Genomic DNA, 18,260 nt, shown 5'->3' with positions numbered 1-18,260 from the left:
CAGTTTCCAATTTGCAATCAACAACGGGTATATCTATAGGACACACACGAACACATACTTCACAAGCAATACATTTATCAAACTCAAAATGGATTCGACCGCAGAAACGCTTCACGGTGATTAATTTTTCATAAGGATATTGAATAGTTATAGGTAAATGATTTGCGTGGGATAAGGTAATCATGAAACTTTGACCAATGCAGCTTATAGCTCGTACTGTTTGTTGACCATAATTCATGAACCCAGTTACCATAGGGAATATATCGAGAATATATAGGAATAATTTGATGTTTGTTTATTTCTCTTGTTTAAGCCAAGTTGTGAATATAGAATATCATATTCCTTTATAGTGAAAAGAGTTGGAAAGAAGTTGTTAATAATAGATTACCGAGAGAAATAGGTAAAAGAAATTTCCATCCAAGATTCAACAGTTGGTCCATTCTTAGCCTAGGTAAAGTCCATCTTGTTGCGATAGGAATGAACAAAAACAAATAAGTTTTAGCTAATGTAATAAAGATACCAATTGTTGCCCCAAAAACCTCATATTGTTGATTTGTTTCAAAAAGCTCCGAAACAAATATATACAGAATAGAGATATTCTAACTGCCCAAGTAAAGAACTGTTATAAAAAATGACAGAACTAATAGAATTAGATAGGAAGCAGCATAAAATAAACCAAATTTTATCCCTGAATATTCGGTTTGATAACCTGTTGCTAATTCTTCTTCCACTTCTGGTAATTCAAAAGGCAATATCTCACATTCTGCTAGGGAAGAAATTAAAAAAATGATAAACCCTATAGGTTGACGCCACAAATTCCATCCCCAAAAACCATATTTTGATTGCGCCTCAACTATATCAACTGTACTTAAACTATTAGATAATCATTGTCAGTGGTACCATCACTATTTCCATTGCTATTCCAAAACCGTACATGTGATTCACCTCATACGGCTCCTGAAGGGCCATAAAAAATCTAAGGACCAGGTCCTTTTATCTTGCGATGCTTGGTTATACGATAGATAAGATTCAAATCTATCGTAAAATGCAAAATTAGACCAATTGAATTCTGTCTGTTATGTTTTAATAAATTTTAATAAAAAAAATAATTAATATAATTAATATTACTAATTAAGATTAAAGTTAATAATTAATAATAAAGAATTCAATTTATTATTAATTTAATAAATTAATAAATTGAATTAATAATAAATAAAAAAATACTTCTGAATTGATCTCATCCTTTTTTTAAAAATTTCCATAATCATTTAAACTTTTCTTTATTGAGTAATAACTTGATTCTTCAATAAAATACTCCTTGTAAAAAAAATTGATAACCCATCATTTTCACTTATGAAAAAGAATTATATATTACATTAATTCACGAATTATGACATGAATTGTATTGATATAAATGTGGATATAAGAAAAAAAGAATAAAAAATATCTTGTTTATTCTTTTGTATTCCTTTCTTTTTTTTCAATCCTATTCTTCTTTATGTTTCTGGAAAAAGGGGCCTTACAAAATCAAAAAAAAGGATTAATTTTTTTCCCAATAGTCATTTATTAAATTGGTGGATAGGAGCATACCCTAGATCGGAATCGTGGGGAGTACTGCCTTATAACTTCTACAAATTTAAAGCCCCAATTGTTGTATATTATGTAGAAATGTCTACTTTTGGATAATTTACATGATCTACATTACTAATCCTTTGTGTATCTTGGTGTTCTACCTATCCACTTGTTTTTGTTCAATCGTCTTTCTTTTATGGTAATACATGTATGAAAATACATACAAACGATAGTGAAACTCAACACAGTTGATCTTTTGAGCCAGCTTCAAGTCAGGATGACTAATCAACCAATCTTAGGGTAAATGCTATCTTCTGCTTCTGTTTATTTCTGCTCAACTCTCTAACTTTTATACATACAAAATGAGACTCAATATCTTTACTATGAATTTATATAGAAGCTGTTCTCTTTCACTCATCCAACTATCTGATTTAGTTCATCAATCTGACTAATGAATAAAAAAAATGAAGATATCTACTCAATTCATTCTACCCCTTTCCTAGAAATAAAAGAATAGAGAGGAAGGAATAGAGAAAAATTTCTGTCTCAACAAATCACACATAGAGATATTGATAACACACATAAAGTTAATGGTATTTCATAACTAATTGATTAAGCAGTAGCTTGTAGACCGCATAAAAAGGACTATTTATTATTTGACCCGTATCCTTACATAAGAAGTCCAATGGGAGCAATACCAGAAATGGCAATCCATAAAAAAAAACACCGATATTGAGATCCGATAAAACAAGGTGATAACCAAAAGGAACTACTAAATGGCATACTAAAATTGATATGACTGCTATGGATGGTCTGGTATTGAATAAACAAGTATCTCCTTTCGATGGAAGAAGATTTTCTTTAAAAAGAAGTTTTATCCCATCTGCTAGAGCTTGAAGAACTCCTAAAGGGTTGGCGTATTATACGTTGCTCTAGTCTTGTGGATATTTCTGTTTTTAACCATACAATTATTAGTATGCATATTGTGATTCCCAATAAAAGAGTAAAAATAGGAATAAGGGCCCATATAATTCTGTAGACCTCTTTTAAAAACTCCAATTTAGAAAAAGAATTGATATATTGTACTTCTGTCATATCAATTATCATTTCAATGATCAACCTCTTCCATAATGATATCTATGCTACCTAGTATCATTATAATATCAAGCAATTTCATCCTTTTAACTAATTGGGGAAGAATTTGCAAAATGATAAAACCTGGTGGGCGAATTTTCCATCTCCAAGGAAAACCACCCTGATCCCCTATCAAAAAAATTCCTAATTCTCATTTTGGGGCTTCAACTCTAATATAGAGTTCTTGTTTTGGTAATTCAAATGTATGAGAAGGTTTCTTACTAATAAATCGATATTCAAAATCATTCCATTTGGGATTCTTTTCTCTATCAAAGTATTGGATTTCTAAATTCTCATATGGCCCTCCCGGAATTCCTTCCAAAGCCTGTTGAATAATTTTTATGGATTTTGTCATTTCACCAATTCACACTAGATAACGAGCTAACGAATCTCCTTCTTTTTGCCATTGGACTTCCCAATCAAATTCGTCAAAACACTCATAATGATCAACTTTACGAAGATCCCATTGTATTTTAGAAGCCCGTAGCATTGGTCCTGATAAACTTCAATTTATTACTTCCTTTATACCAATAATGCCTACTCCTTCAACTTGTTCTAAAAAAATAGGATTTCATGTAATAAGTTTTTGATATTCAGGGATTCTTGTTAAAAAATAATTGCAAAAATCCAAACATTTACCTATGCAGCCATGAGGTAGATTAGCAGCTACTCCTCCGATACAAAAATAATTATGCATCATTCTCATACCAATGGCAGCTTCGAATAGATCATATATTAAATCTATTTCTTAGAAAGTATAGAAGAAAGTCATCTATGCAGCAATATCTGTCATAAAAGGGCTGAGCCATAGCAGATGAGAAGCTATATGACTCAACTCCAACATAATTACTTTGATATAGCTGGCTCTTTTAGGCACTTAAATATTTCCCAATTGCTCCGGGCCATTTACGGTTATTGCTTCTGTGAACATAGTAGCTAAATAATCCCAATGCGTTACATAAGGCAGATATTGTATATTTTTTTGGTTTTTTGCAATTTTTTGCCTCCTTCGGTGTAAATAGCCCTATATTGGTTCACAGTCAATAACATCTTCACCATCTAGAGTAACGATGAGTCGAAAGACACCATGAATTGATGGGTGGTGGGGACCCATATTTACTACCATGAGGCTGTTTCTTGTAGCTGGTATATTCATAGGTTTTTCCTCGATTCAGTCATTCATGAATTGCTGAAAACTAAAATAAGTTCATTCAAATTAAAATTCAAGAACTAATAAATCAAATAATTCAAAATAAACTGCTTTTCAAATTAGCAAGTTTTTTATTCCCAAATATCCAACTGATTAATTAATTCTTTATAACATATTCTATTTTTCTTTGACAAATAAGATAGCAGCTGCTGGTGTTTGCCCAAAATTCGACATAGGCCTCTCTTGATATGAACCTAGAACGACCTGCTCCTAAACCCGTATTATATTAGCCCGGATCTAATTATGTTCAAGTTCTAATGGTTACCTTGACCCCTAACCAACCTGTGATTAGAAACCTTGGTATATAGTGAAGACGCCAAAATAGGTGATGGAAGTCCTATTGATAAGTCAAACTAAAACACTCATTCACTAATGGTGTTTTAGGTGTTCAAAAGAACAAAGAGAATTCAATCTCACAAATAATTTTCTATATAAAATTCAAGCTTCCTTCTCATTAATAAATAAGCCCTTAAATAGGCTAATATTACAAAGTAAAAACCCTAAAAAAATAAATTCAAAACCGGCCACCTAAAGGAATTAAGAAACTTGGCCGAATTCTGATACTTCCTAAACTAAGTTTCCTAAACTAAATTTGATTAATTAATTCCTTTATTTTGAATTAGGAATTAATTAATTTACAATGGAAATAATAAATTAATAACTTTCCTAAAATTATTTGTCCTACAAATAAATAAATAAAACTAAAAAGTAATGGAAGTTTCCTAAAACAAAAGTAAAAACAAATTAGGAAACCAAAAAACTAGTTTTTTTTGACTAAGTTGACTTTGACCAATCTTTGACCAATTTGTACTCCAAATCAGCTTCAATATGCTTTTTAGGATGCCAAATAAGCTGAATATGAAGTCCCACATGTTTCCGTTGCTTGTAAGAAAGAGAAAAAGCCAACACAACACAATACAGTAAAGTCAGCACAAAATACAGCAAAACCCAGCAAATATTGGACCCATGCACACACCACCTGTTTGTTTGCCTTTGAAGCTGAATTGACTTGATTTCATGACTTATAAGACTTATTAATTGAATCCATAAAGTTTTGGAACCATTTCATGCTGCCCGATCTCCATTTGTGCACCAAAACCATTATCCGGGTCCATACCAGCCTCCATAACTGGTATGCTTAGGATAGGTCTTGGCTCTTTGGATATGGACAAGCCTTTTTGAGTATGAATTATTCCCTTGATAAAATTAGCAATATTTTCCGTAAAATTATTAGTTTGAGCCTTAGTGATCGGCCCGATTTTCTTCCGTATCGGGTCAGCAACCCAGCGGGTTGTCGATTGTGCAGGTCCGGGCGGAATCACATCATTCCCCTCCTCTTGAAAAGGATTTGTCCTCAAATCTAGATCATCACCTGCAGCAAAAGGAGATAAAATGGCAACATTAAATGTGGCACTAACACTATACTCACCTATTAAATTAAGTTTGTAGGTATTCTCATTAATCCGCTCCAAAACTTGCAAAAGCCCATCCATAGGCGGCATGAGCTTTGACTTTCTTTGTTTAGGAAACCTTTTCTTTCAGAAGTGCAACCAAACCAATTCTCCTGGGTCAAACACTATTACAAAAAAATCTAGAAATACATGCTCATTATGGTAAAAATTACACTTTTTAAAGTTAGCAAACAATATTTCCCAAATTTTCAAATTTCCACTAAGTAAAGCTCTCAACAATGTAGAGAAAGTTCTATGCAACAAAAACATCTTTGTATAAGTATATTTAAAATTCATGACCAGAAATGATTTCTTATTCATAATTACTTTACTAACATCACCAAAGCTAAGATAAAAAAATTTATTTTTCTTCTCTTTCCTTTCTTTTTCTTTCCCACTCACAGAATCACTTTTTCCACTCTCACTCTTTGGTTTTGCTCTCTCTTTCTCTCTCTCAGCTTTCTCTCTTTCTTTCCACTCAATCTGAAGTTTAGAGAACTTACCATGGACAGCAAGCTCACCTTGTCCCTCTTGAATGGATGGTGAAACCGTTGGTGCCATACTAGCATTCTCTTAAGCTTTTCAACCTCCCTCCTTTGTTGCATTTGAAGTTGATCTCTAAATACTTCCTTTGGAGTTAATGGCTCCAGCTTAAGCTTTTTCCCTTTAACTTTAAATACAATGGAATTCTCTCTCCCATAATGCATGGCATCCTTATCAAATTGCCATGGACTGCCCAACAAAAGATGACCCGCATGCATAGGAAAAACATCACACAATACAACATCCACATATTTATCAATGCTGAATTTTACTTTGGCTTGTTTGTTTACTTTCATCTCACCACTATCATTAAGCCATTGTAATCTATATGGTTCTGGATGTTTAATAGTTCTTAAGCCTAATTTATCAACCACAATGTAATTAATTACATTAGTACAACTTCCACTATCAATAATCATGCTACAAATCTTACCTTGAATTTCACATCGGGTGTGGAAGATGTTCTCTCTTTGTATTTCATCCTCATCTTTGTATGCAGCCAGCACTCTCCTAGAAACCAAGGTTAATTTAGCAGGGAAGCATTCAAAGTTTCAGCCTCACCTTCAAGCTCTTCCTCCTCCTCATGCTCGGTTTCACTCTCACTTTCTTCATTTTCCGACTCTAGCTCACCATTGACTTTTAACACCATGATCCTTCTATTTGGGCATTGGCTAGCGATGTGCCCTCATCCCTAGCACTTAAAACAAATTATGTCTTTTGATCTTGAAGGTTTAGGATCAGATTTTATCTCATTTTTATGGACTTGGACAGATCTGTTTTATGCTCCTTCTTTGGCCGATTGGAGCTTTCTTCCCCCACCTTCGACTTTGACTTGCTTTCATAGGTAGGATTGCTTCTCCAGCCACTTGGAATTGATCTTCCACTGTTGGAAACACCTCTAAACCGTGAGTTGACACCCCTCCTCCTGAATTGATGCTTAAGCTTAATAGCCACATGCAACATTTCCACCAATTCCACATATTATTGCAATTCTAGTTAATTGGCTATGTCACGATTCAAACCACCAAGGAACCTTGCCATAGTTGCTTCTCTATCCTCATTCATGCTTAGCCTCATCATAAGCATCTCAATCTCCTTGTAATAATCCTCCATGGACCTACTTCATTGAGATAAAGATTGAAGCCTTTGATGCAGCAACCTATGATAGTGTGATGGTACAAATCGCTTCCTCATGGCTCCTTTCATTTGTCGCCATGTAGTGATCAAGTCATCACCAACTCTTCTTCGGGTGTTTTTCTCATTAATCCACCATTCGAGTGCATAATGACGAAATTCCATTGCTGCCAATTTCACCTTCTTGGCTTCCAAATAGTTGTGGCAATCAAAGATCATCTCCATTCGTTCCTCCCACTCCAAGTAAGCTTCCAGATCACCTTTACCCATAAATGGTGGAATGTTTATCTTGATGTTGCCAAGATCATCATCAATATCCTCTCTCCTATGCCTCCTATGGCCTAGCCTCCCTTGGACAGCAAATGTTTCATCCATTCCTTCTTCAAAATCATCTCCGAAATTTTCCTCCTCAAACTCCTCTCTTAGTCGCCCACGGTCTCCTTGACCTTGACCTCGATCTCCATGGAATTGTTGCCTCAAATTTGTCCCACCATGAGATGTTTCTATTTTATCCATCCTTTGATTTATGTGGTCAAATTGAGCATTCATCCGCTGCAATTGCTCCATTATGGCCCTCATGTCCGTTTGTTCTCCACTTCCCGTAGCTCGAGAGCCGCCATGGAATCTCACGGACTCTTCTTCATTAATTCTTAAAGGTGGATCTCCTCTTCTCACCCTTGAATCTGCCATGTTAGTATAAATAATGCAACATAAAATAAATTCTCACCAAAAGTCACTTCCTCACATGTTTCACTTAATTAAGAACTCGACACTCGTGTTTGCACACTAGTTTTGGCTTTTAACCCTCTTTTGTGCTCACACTCTCTTGCCTTTTTCCTCTCAATAAATTATCTCAAAGTTCTAATTAAAACACCCAAAAAACATCAATTAGATCACAGTATATCTTAATTAAACGTATCAACAAAATAGTAGCAAAAAGTAGGCAATACCGAAAGAATTCAACAAAACCTAGTTTTCGGCTTTTCTAGGCAAAATAAAGCAAATTAAGGAGAAATCTTTGGAATTTTTAAGAAATAGAAAAGGTGGTAAGAGATTAAGAATTCAGGAACAAAATTTAGGAAAAGGAATTTCAAACTCAAACAAGAATCAAATTGAACAAAAATATAGAATAGTGTTGGTTGTTGTTCTTGTAATTCAAGTTTTGTATCAATTCCTTTATCTAATTTTAATCCAAATAATTTAAACACCAAAAATCCAAATATACAGCAGCAAAAATAATTCTCCAGCAGCTCCAAATATGTATCAAATACTCAATAATGCAGCAGCTCAAAGAAATTTCCAGCAACACCAAATTCAACAAACCAAATTCTTTTTTTTTGGGGCTTATTCTTTTTCTTTTTTTTTTTTTTCCTCCACTCACAGTACATAAAACAACTGCAGTAGCAAGAATCAACACCAAAATTGCAATTCCAACACCAAATAATAACCAAACCTCTAACCTCCAACAAAATACAAAAGTGCTGTTTTTTTTTTTTTTTCATACATCTGTTTGAATTTCTTTTTCTTTTTTTTTCTTTTTCTTGAATATATGAATGCAAATATTGAAGACTAAAACAGAAAATAAAAAAAAAACCAAATTAACAAGAACAATGATGAAAAACGACCAACAAATTAGGAAACAAAAATACGATAAAACTAGGAAATCCTAATTCAGCTAAGAACGAATTTTTTTTTTTTTTTAACAAGAACAATGATGCAAAACGTGTATAATGATAGAAACAACCTTAACTTGATGCTAAAATTGCAGAATAACATAAAAACAAATAAATCAAATAAAGATAGATCAAACCTAAACAAAATTTGCTCTGATTCCAAATGATACGAACCTAGGACGACCTACTCCTAAACCCGTATTATATTACCCTGGATCTAATTATGTTCAAGTTCTAATGGTCACCTTGACCCCTAACCAACCTGTGATTAGCAACCTTGGTATATAGTGAAGACGCCACAATAGGTGATGGAAGGCCTATTGATAAGTCAAACTAAAACACTCATTCATTAATGGTGTTTTAGGTGTTCAAAAGAACAAAGAGAATTCAATCTCACAAATAATTTTCTGTATAAAATTCAAGCTTCCTTCTCATTAATAAATAAGCCCTTAAATAGGCTAATATTACAAACCAAAAAACCTAAAAAAATAAATTCAAAACCGGCACCTATAGGAATTAAGAAACTTGGCCGAATTCTAATACTTCCTAAACTAAGTTTCCTAAACTAAATTTGATTAATTAATTCCTTTATTTTGAATTAGGAATTAATTAATTTAAAATGGAAATAATAAATTAATAACTTTCCTAAACTTATTTTTCCAGAAAATAAATAAATAAAAACTAAAAAGTAATGGAAGTTTCCTAAAACAAAAAGTAAAAACAAATTAGGAAACTAAAATACTAGCTTTTTTTGACTAAGTTGACTTTGACCAATCTTTGACCAATTTGAACTCCAAATCAGCTTCAGTATGCTTTGTAGGATGCCAAATAAGCTGAATATGAAGTCCCACACGTTGCCCTTGCTTGTAAGAAAGAGAAAAAGCCAACTCAGCACAATACAGCAAAGTCAGCACAAAATACAGCAAAACCCGGCAAATCTTGGACCCATGCGCACACCACCTGTTTGTTTGCCTTTGAAGCTGCCTTAACTTTATTTCATGACTTAGAAGACTTATTAATTGAATCCATAAAGTTTTGGAACCATTTTATGCTGCCCGATCTCCATTTGTGCACCAAAACCACTACCCGAGTCCATATCAGCCTCCATCACTTGTATGCTTAGGATAGGTCTTGGCTCTTCGGATATGGACAAGCCCTTTTGAGTATGAATTATTCCCTGGATAAAAGCAGCAATATTGTCCCTAAAATTCTTAGTTTGAGCCGTAGTGATCGGCCCGGTCTTCTTCCGTATCGGGTCAGCAACCCAGTGGGTTGTCGGTTGTGTATGTTCGGGCGGAATCACATCATCTCTGAGATAAATAGTTTTTTGTGCAATTCCAAATGTGAAGAAAGTTTTTGTCTCCTATTGGTGAGGCTAAATATTTGAAATTCAACAGATCCTACTTTTTCTTCTTGCGAAATAACCGAGATGAATGAATTTTTTACCATAAAATGAAATCTGCCCCCCACTTTGTTCCTATCCTTTTTTTAGTGTTAGGTGGTTTTATTGATCAATAATAATGATGCCATTCATTTTCATTTAGTTTACACAATACAATAATCTTAATTTGGTTAATAATTCCAAATTTTATCAAATAAAATTGTATTTGAATAGGTATACCAAAATCTTCTTGTAGGCACTCACAAAAGATAAAAATTTAGACTTAAAATGAAAAAAAGAAGATTTTGGTGATCATTTATAGATCTAATTGATATGTCAATGAATCATGTATCAGAATGAAATGTAAGCCAATACATGTGTGCATTTCTTTATTTTCATAGATTATACTACAGAGAATATAGGAAAAACAAATCTACCATTGACTAACGAATTTGAATCGTGGATATCTATGTATCCTTACCAAACTGAAATGGCTGCCATTATGGGTATCAAGCCAATATCGATTCATACAAGCTAAATCTTCAAATCGATAATTAGGCCAAAGAAAGAATTTTAATTTAATTAGTTTAGTCGTATATCTTTTGCTTTTATCCAAGACTTGATTGTTTTCCTTCTTACCATTGCAAAATGCTGCATTTCGAGGCATACCATTTTTATTCCTAGAATTAAAACAAATTAGAATTCTCAATTCTCTACGAAGTCTAGGGGATAAAATGTCTTCAGGGACAAACAAATCATAATGATTGTTGTCTTTATTTCCAGTCATTTTTTGATATTTTGCAATGAATTCACCAGAATTCTTGTTATCAACAGTGTTTTTTGTTAAGTAGTATTGATTTATTTCATGCTTACTTTTATGAACCAATGAAATACCTACGGCTTGATATATAATAAATTGTCTTTCATTTTTTATAGACAGATGGATTGGGTATATAATTACTATTCCCTTTTTCATCAATTCTATAAGAGTTAAATCTTCCTGAATCAGTAGAATATCTAGGCTCAATTCGCCCCTTTGAATAGAGGATATAAAAATTTCTCTTGGATTTATCAGTCTCAGTAGGAGGCAATATACTTTGATGTTATCGATTGTTTTTTTTATTTAAAAACACCATCCCATCTCAATTGAAAATGCAAATACCTTTTTAGGAAGAAATTAAACCCCGCTTCCATATTGTTCTTGTACTGTTTTTTATTTCTATCTTTTTTCATGTTTGATCCCACAAAATCTTCTTCAATATCTTTGTCTTGCTTTTGGAGAGATGATTCAAAATCTGCTTGGCTTGAGGATTCTTTTTTTCCTTGATTTCGATTTTTTGATTCAAGAGATTTTTTTTCGTTCGAAAATATTAGTATATTTCTTTTTTTCTTTTCAGTGATGCTTTTATTTTCACTAGCATTTTCATTTGTATTCAAACTAAAAAGAATTAATTTGATTGGAATGGCTCATGGTTTAATCTTATACAAGTTATAAAGTATCAAAAATTTTGGGAAAAACCAACGATCCAGATTTGATACTGGACAACTTTGTATTTCTTCATTCTTTCCCATCCAATCAAAAAGTTTTTTTTTTTTTTTTTTTTTTTTTTTTTGGTATTGGATAGGTTGATTTCTTGATTTTAAGGAATCGTGAGATAAAAAAGACCTTGCGTATCAAATTTATCAAGTAGTTGATAATTATCCCCCCGAGTCTTACTATATTTATTACTTGTGGTGTCAGTATCAATATTGATCCAGGCATCAATATCGAGTTTTTCTTTTTAAGACAAAAATTAAGAATTATCCAATCAAAATATTTTCTATCCGAATATTTCTCCATATCTATAATATCATCTTCGATTAGATAATTATTGATAGGTACATCTCCTAACACATTAAAATATTTATGTTTATGTGTACTGTAATTATAAAAAGAAAAATTTGGTTATTATTTACTTGTAATGGTAATCCATAAATAGATGAGTTCTTCTAATCTTCACAATTAATAGATTTAGATGACATAAATTTATATGCTAAAAGATCATATCTATAGTGTTTTTTAAAATTCTCTGTTTCCTTTTGTAATGAGGCGGCTTCAAAAGTCTTTTATTTTTCGTAGTGAATTAATCAGTTTCTTTCATTTTCATATGAATCGCATTTCTTTAAATGGTTAGTTTGAGCTATAGAATGTTGATTGACTCTATTTTGCCACTTTTGTGGTACTAAGCTAGACCATGTAATCGAAGATAAATTATATAGATCATGACCTTTTGACCAATTTTTCCATTGATTTATTCCCAAATTTCGAAGAGAATTATGTCTTAATTAGGAATGAAATAGTTTCTGTGTTCCACCAAAATAATTCTTTATTTAATTCTTAAGAAAAAAAGATTTTCCATTATATTGAAAAATGGATCTTAACTTATATAAGTATAAGTTAAGGGTTGAGGGTTGTGATAATTTGTAAATTACATATGCTTGTGACACGTAAGATAAGTAAAAAAAAAGTCTATGCGCTTTTATTACTAATAGTAGAAAGGGACTTTTTTATAGTCGAAATAAAGTGAATTAGACTTTTATTTTTTCTATAAATTATTTTTTGATTTGTTTCATTATTAGAATTAGAAATATCTTTATCATTGTAAATATATTTATTAAGAATTTTTTTTTGGTTGATTCCTGAAAAAATTGTGCATTGATATTCCGAATATCAATGGTACCTAAAAAGATTTCTATGTATATCTTTTCAATAAATAAAAAAATGTATAAAATAATGTGATTTACGAATTAGTCGAGCATTTCTTCTTTTTAATACCTGCCCAATATATTTTGGCGATTCTAATCTTTTATCATCATAACTCATTTTGTTTTTGTTAGAACTTATATTTTGTATTATAAATTATTTTTTGCTCTCTTTTTTTATTTTTTCTATTTGATTTATGAGTGTATTTGTTCTATCAGTCAAATTTTGTATTTTTTTTTTGTTAATGAATAATTTGTGCAATCAGTAGGTCGAATTTTAACTCAAAGTTCCTGATGTTATCATTTCACTTCGAGCTCCGAAGGTTCGCACGTGGGTTCCATAGATGCCAGATTCGTTTCGGCACACAAGGTCAGCCACCTTGCCTGGACAGGAGGTGTACTATCTATACAAAAATTCTTTAATGACTTCAATTGAGTCAAGCAAATTTTACTGAAAAATTCATGAATTAGCTGATTATTTCTTATTGAATCTTTTTCTTTTTTAGTTTCACTTAATTGATATATTGCTAGTTCTCTCAAGGCAAATAATAAAATTGGGTTTATTTTTCTTGAGTTCTTTTACTATTTCTTTTAGAAATAAAATGGTTTTACTAAACTGGTTTTTTATGTCTTTTGAAACATTAGAAAATTTTTTGTTTTTTCTTGTCAAATTCTTATTACCAGAAAATGCTGCTTTTTCCATTTTCTAGTTTTTCTGTTGAGTTATTTAAAAATAGGTTCAAAAACTAAAAGGTGAGTTTAGAGAGAGCCAAAAGGGAGTTCAGTTTCCATTCCCCAAACTGTTAAAAAACAAAAATCATTTTTTTGTCCTTTCTTTTTCATTGGATCGTTATAAGTTTTTTGTAGCTTAGATTTGTGCCAAGGTTTCAGATGAAAAGGAAATAGGATCTTTATTTGAATACCGTTTGTTAGCCAGTTTTTTGGAAATTCTGTTGCTGATAATTGGACGCCATTTTAAGTACACTTAATGTGCATTTTTCTATTCCAATCCTTTAAATCCTCAGACCATTATGGAAATTGAAACAGTAGTATACGTATAATATTTTTAACTATTATTAAGAAGGGTAATAGAATATTTTTTCTAAAAGTTGAATGGGTTACTAACACAAGACCTCTTAGTATTTGAGCACATATAATATTATCCCATGCTTCTGCTATTACTGTAGTGCTTTTTCGCGTCTTTTGTCTCCTTCTATTTTGTCTTTTTCTTTGTTTTTCTTAGTGCCTTTTGGCTTTTTTTTCTATATAATATGAAATTGTTAATTCTATGTTTTTCCACATCCAATTTTTAAAAAACATTTTCATCGGCTCAGAGATATCAAAAGAAATAAAAAAAAGCGTATTTTTTGATTCTATCTAAAAAAAGTGGTGAATGTACATTTCATTGAAAGAGTTTCCAAATAACTGTTCTATGACTTTGAACGTGCATAGAACCTTTTATTATGTCTCGACAAAAATCCGGTTGTGGTGAATAACGTATAAAAGCAACTTCCTCTATTTCATCAGGATTATTAGTATCTTTGGTATTAGTATCAGTAATTTGTAGGTTATCAATAAAAATCACTACACGTTTGGATTTTCGTGAAGAATCTCATACTCCATCGCCACCCCTCTGCACTTTCTCCCTCCTGTTGTTCCAAATCTTTAATTAATTTGTACAACCATCGAGGAACTTTTTTACTGATTTCTTTTAGTTTGATAGGTTTTTTTCTAATTTTTTTTATCGTTAGGGTCTCTTATAACTGCATCAAATAGAAATTTATAATTTTTTTTGTTATCTTCTGAATCAATTTTTATTTGTTCTTCTTCTAGAAGTAAAGAAAGCTCTTTAAAATTTAAACTTGATGGTGGTTTTTCAGTAAGATCATTGATTAAGTTCAATAAATATAAAATTTTTGTTGTTAATGGTTTTTTATCAAATGGATTTTTTATCTGTTCAAATTTTAGGTAATTAAAAATAAGAAGGATACTATGAATCTTATTTATCCAAAAACCCTCTATGTTAATATTATTTTTTCTGGAAGTTTCATTTAGGATTGTAGTTGAAAACAAAATTGTGACTCATCCTCGATAGGAGCCATTCAAGAAAGGATCATATATTTTAGGTAAGTATTTGTTTTGAGGATTATCATTACAAAACCTAGTCTCTTTTTCGAGTATATCCCCAACAAAATGATACGAACCTAGGACGACCTGCTCCTAAACCCGTATTATATTAGTCCTGGTCTAATTATGTTCAAGTTCTAATGGCCACCTTGACCCTTAACCAACCTGTGATTAGAAACCTTGGTGTATAGTGAAGATGCCACAATAGGTTATGGATGCCCTATTGATAAGTCAAACTAAAACAACCATTCACTAATGGTGTTTTAGGAGTTCAAAAGAACAAAGAGAGATTCAATCCCATAAAATAAATTCTGTATATTATCAAAGTTATGTTCTTCCTAAAAAACAAGCCCTTATATAGGCTAAAAGAAACAAAATAAAACCCTAAAAACAAAAGGTAAAACCGGCCACCTATAGGAATTAAGAAACTTGGCCGAATTCTAATACTTCCTAAACTAAGTTTCCTAAACTGAATTTGATTAATTAATTCCTTTATTTTGAATTAGGAATTAATTAATTTACAATGGAAATAATAAATTAATAACTTTTCTAAATTTATTTTTCCAGAAAATAAATAAATAAAAACTAAAAAGTAATGGAAGTTTCCTAAAACAAAAAGTAAAAACAAATTAGGAAACTAAAATACTAGCTTTTTGACTAAGTTGACTTTGGCCAATCTTTGACCAATTTGAACTCCAAATCAGCTTCAATATGCTTTTTAGGATACCAGATAAGCTGAATATGAAGTCCCACACGTTGCCCATGCTTGGAAGAGGAAGAAAAAGCCAACTCAGCAAAATACAATAAAGTCACCACAAAATACAGTAAAAAACAGGCCAAATTTGAAGCTGTCCGTACAACCCCTTTTTGACTCCCTTTGAAGCTGTCTTGAATTGAGTCCATATCCTCTTAGACATATGTATTGAATCCATAAGTATTTGGAACCATTTGATGCTGCCCGTTGTCCATATTTGCACCAAAACTGCTACCCGGGTCCGCATCGGCTTCTGCCACTTGGGTGCTTAGAATAGGCTTTGTATTTTTAACTATGGACAAGCTCTGTTGAGAATTGATTAACCTTTGTATAAATGCTCCCAGGTTGTCCTTAAATATCTTAATTTGAGCTCTTGTGATTGGCCTGGTCTTCATCCGTGTCGGGTTAACTCCCCAGCAGGTTATCGGTTGAGCAGGCTCGGGTGGAATCACATCACAAAAAATATCCTATCTAAAGTTTTATCTAGAGCTTTGACTCTATTTATAAATTTTTTCTTTAAGTATTTTCTTTTTCGTTCATTGCTATAACTCCAATTATTATATAATTCAGCAGAAGGGGGTTTATCTGTTGTAAACAGAGACATTTTTCTTTGTATCATTTCCAAAAAAGTTGACAAACTGACAAGTATGGAAAAGATATTCTTTCTTTTCCATCACTTTGACATATATAAAAAAAATATTGTGACATTTATTTTCTTACTGCATTTTCAAATTGATTGTTTTTTAATACTGGAATGGCTTATTCCATCGTTTATAGTCCAAAAGAATATTAACAAGAGGTTTCTCAACCCAGAGTAGATCTTTTTTTTTTTCTATAAATATTTCTAACCTCAAATTTTCTTGAATTTCATCCACATCCATATAATAAGTTTCATAAACGGGTCCATTTTTATAGCGTGTCTCTTTAAAGTGGAATTCATCCTTTGTTTTTTGTCCTTTCCATTCACTCTATCTCTTCGATTTCATCTATTTTGTCCAGATCCTCCTTTTCTTCCGAAAAAAAGGGAAGGAGAAGGATCTTCTTCGATGGATCTCTCTTGTTCCTGTTTAGCTCCCCTCGTTTATGAAGTTGTTTCTATTTCTACATCTGTTTCTTCCTCACTTTCCCCCTTTTCTTCCATTTTTGAGGTTTCTTTCAGTTTCTTAGTAACAATGGGTGATGGTATTCTGCATAAATAGTAGACACAAGTAATAAATAAGAGAATACTAAAGATTCGAGCCATATAATTTCTCAATTTTGACACAAGGTACTTATTAGATCTAACTACTTATTAGATCTAATAGAATTATTTTGCTGTATCTGGACTAATACCAATCCAACCCATTTCATGAATAAAATGTGACCAATTAACCAACCAACAAAAGTACTTGTTACAAATAACATCTTGTTGTTGCATCGAAACATAAAAATGTTGACCAATCTAACTAACGTTGAACTTGGTAAAATGAAATGGTCAAATAATTGAAAAATGAGATTAGTCAGGAATACACATTGAATGCTATGATTACGCATTGAATTTCTGTTAGTAGATCCATAATAAAAAAAGTGTTTGTGGTTGTTCCATAAGAAATCAAACAAAAGATATGGTAGAGCTAGGACAGTTATTGTATGAGGTCTATCCGATTCTAGATGCAGAGGCACATAATAGATTGATATGAACATCATGAGCTGTCCCAGAATAAAACTGGTTGTTTCTGATACTTTCTTCTCGGTTCTTTGTTCTCCTTCTTCCGTAATGCGAGCTCGGAGAAGGAAGAGATAAGAGGGCCCTGTGGAGAATGTGGTCAGAAATCCATAATAGAGTCTGACCACAACGGCCGAATTGATTATCTTCATGCATAAGGATACAAGATTACCTAGTATAAAAGATTTAAAAATCATCACAAACCTCCCTTTTTTCTTTTCTATTACAGTTTCTGGATCATTATATGATGATGTTTAAACTTTCCATATACATATATAGAAATAGAAAGAGATAGACTAGAAACAACATCTCTTATCTTAATGACACCAAAAGGATACTAAATGAATGGAATTGGGATATGATGGAATATAATGAAATAGAGCCAGTTTTGGGTTCCCTATGAAATGAAGCATGGAATGGAGCCACTATGAAGAAGTTCCAGGAGTTACAAAGGAAACTTCGAGCTCATATTGGTCATGGGTTGAGAACAAGAATTGAACTCTATGAGATCTAATCTCCTGTTGTTCCTTAATAGCTCAGTGGTATAGCAGTCGGCTGCGAATCCTACTTAGGGAAATTTGATGCATTCCAAATTAAAGAATTCAGAATGAAAGGATTCGCCTTAACTGTTAAGAGTAGGTAACTCGTTCCCTGTGTCTTTGTTTCTATTGCATTCTATCTCAACGTATCACATTTTATTCTGTGATATCTGAGAATCACCGTCAATACCTCATCGTAGGTCCAAGATAATCCTTTGTTCCATAGTCTGGGGCTATTTACAACTATCCAATGAAGAATTCTCAGATGTACTAGCGAGTGCATCAAAGATGCAGT

At 32.2% G+C, this 18,260-nt stretch overlaps 3 pseudogenes; all 3 read right to left on the bottom strand.

The window, feature by feature from the left end:
* Positions 1-273: 273 nt before the first annotated feature.
* Positions 274-2,679, bottom strand: LOC125420086 (NAD(P)H-quinone oxidoreductase subunit 1, chloroplastic-like; annotated as a pseudogene).
* Positions 2,680-10,531: 7,852 nt separating this feature from the next.
* Positions 10,532-13,069, bottom strand: LOC112492060 (protein TIC 214-like; annotated as a pseudogene).
* A 3,733-nt stretch (positions 13,070-16,802) lies between these two features.
* LOC125420138 (putative protein TIC 214 N-terminal part) lies at positions 16,803-17,623 on the bottom strand (annotated as a pseudogene).
* Between the last annotated feature and the right edge of the window lie 637 nt (positions 17,624-18,260).

The sequence above is a fragment of the Ziziphus jujuba genome, chromosome 5 (genome assembly GCF_031755915.1).
Source record: "Ziziphus jujuba cultivar Dongzao chromosome 5, ASM3175591v1".
Taxonomy (NCBI): Eukaryota; Viridiplantae; Streptophyta; class Magnoliopsida; order Rosales; family Rhamnaceae; genus Ziziphus; species Ziziphus jujuba.
Note: the sequence above shows the minus strand (reverse complement) of the source record. Positions and strands in the feature narration are given on the sequence as shown.